Source organism: Orycteropus afer, unplaced genomic scaffold (assembly GCF_000298275.1).
Source record: "Orycteropus afer afer isolate SDZICR_OR568_19922 unplaced genomic scaffold, OryAfe1.0 scaffold00744, whole genome shotgun sequence".
In the NCBI taxonomy this organism is placed as follows: domain Eukaryota; kingdom Metazoa; phylum Chordata; class Mammalia; order Tubulidentata; family Orycteropodidae; genus Orycteropus; species Orycteropus afer.
Window position 1 is genome coordinate 757,954 of NW_006922331.1, and position 1,191 is coordinate 759,144.

A 1,191-nucleotide genomic window follows, 5' to 3' on the forward strand; every position below is an offset into this window, starting at 1 on the left:
CCTTAGAATATGGTGCTGGTGAAGAATACTGAATGAAGATCCCACGGACTGCCAGAAGAACGAACAAACCTGTCCTGGAAGAAGTGCAACAGGAATGCTCCCGGGAAGTGAAAATGGCCAGACTTCGTCTCACCTACTTGGAAGGAAGATTGGGCGATATACTTCCGTAGTGATATCATCCCGGAAACCCAAGGAGGGGTCGCTATGAGTCGGATCTGACTCAACGGTACATAACAACAAGAACAACTTCAGCTATATTGTCAGAAGGGACCATTCCCTGGAGAAGGACATAATGCCTGGTAAAGTGGAGGGTCAGAGAAAAAGGAGAAGGCCCTCAATGAGATGGACTGACACAGTGGCTGCAACGATGGGCTCAGGTGCATTAAGAATTGTGTGGCTGGCACAGGACCGGGCGGTGTTTCATTCTGCTGTACACGGGGTCACTGTGAGTTAGGGCCGACTCCATGGGACCCAACACCACGGAGCACAGTTCTGCTTGGAAACACATGGGGGCGCCATGGGGCAGAACTGACGCCACAGCAACAGGCCCAGGGCTGGTGCTGCTCTGCCCCCCAGACCACCCACCGCTGTCTATCTCAGAACATTACGCTCACCTTGGGGCAGTGCCTGGAGGCCTTAGGTCTGGTCCTGGTCCTGCTCAGTGACCTCAGGCAGATATATCACCGTTTCTAGGCCCCCTGCCCTGAGGCAGCCAGGCTCCAAGACCACAAGATAGTGTGGTCAGCGGCAGACAAGCTGGCTGTCCCTGGCCCACTGAGCCTCTGCGGCCTGTTCTGTGAAGGGGGGCACAGATAGGAATGGCAGCTGGGGCTGCAGCAGGGGCACGTCTGCGTGGGCTTTGTCATGGACTCGTGCTTCCCACTCAGTGAGACCTTGCTGCCTGCAGCCGTCCTGGTCTCCGGTAACATGCGCCTCCACCTGGGCACTCCACCCCTCGGCTCCCCTTGCCCGTCCGAGCCTTGCCACCCTGGGCTGTGGTCATTTCTTTTCTGGGCGATTCTCCCCACCAAACCGGCATCGTTTCAGGTGCACAGCTCACACCAAGTTTTATGCTGTGTCTCACCTGGTACAAAGCTTATTATGCTCTTAAATGTAGCAAGAACTTTCAGTTCAACCTACAGCTAACATCAAAACCAAAAACCTCACCCACTGCTGTGGAGACCATTCTGA